We start from the raw sequence: 869 nt of genomic DNA, 5'->3' as shown, positions 1-869 counted from the left end.
GAGAAGACTTGATTTGGGATTTTCATTCTTCTGCCTTAGGATTTCCGACTAAAGGTGTCTCAGAGAAGGAAGGCAGAGGAGCTATTGTGCCCCATGTGCCCTGCTGATTTCCCTCCTTCTTCCTCACAATGACTTGTCGCCTAGGTGAGAAAAACTGTGAGAGCCATGATTGACCTGTTTTTAATGCACCAAATCTCATCTGCATTTTCATCTTCGGTGGAGGAGTTTCCTATGCTTGGACTACCCTAGATCGACACAAACTCAAGTCAGGCCCCGAGCCAACATGAAACTTGATTTCCCCTGTTATGTTTCTGTTGCCTTTCTCAGCCGACGGAAGCTCGCGGAGCCTCCTGTGTCCCCGGTAACTTTGTACAGACCAGGGCCTGTGTTTGTGCCCTTTGTCCACTCCAGGGCTCTGGACAGCTAGCCAGCATCACGTTGTGAGCCAACTTTTGGAGGGCAGGGGCCGTCTTGTTTTGGTCTTTGCACACACCGTGACTAGCACGTTATTAAGCGCTTAACAAATGCTTGTTGACTGACTGAAAACTGCCACTTCTCCCGGGCAGGCTGGTATCCCAGAGCACGGTTCCGGCGGCAGCCTGACACCGTGGCCCTACTTCCGCAGGGCCAGCGCCAGCAGCCCAGAAAGAAGCTTTTCACTTTCTTTTTTTCTCGGCCCCGCCCTATTCCGCCCGGCCGGATTCCCTCGGAGTGGGCTGCGTGCGGGACGTGACAGCCTTACCTCGTACGTCACCCCTTCCCACTCACCCCACCAGCCTTACGAAAGGCGGGCCAGACCAATGGCTGGGCCCTCTGCCTGCGGCCCCGACCAATGGGGGCCTCGGGAGCCTCTGCAGGCTGGGCGGGGC

The sequence above is a fragment of the Trichosurus vulpecula genome, chromosome X (genome assembly GCF_011100635.1).
Source record: "Trichosurus vulpecula isolate mTriVul1 chromosome X, mTriVul1.pri, whole genome shotgun sequence".
Classification (NCBI taxonomy): domain Eukaryota; kingdom Metazoa; phylum Chordata; class Mammalia; order Diprotodontia; family Phalangeridae; genus Trichosurus; species Trichosurus vulpecula.
This window is presented reverse-complemented; position numbering follows the sequence as displayed.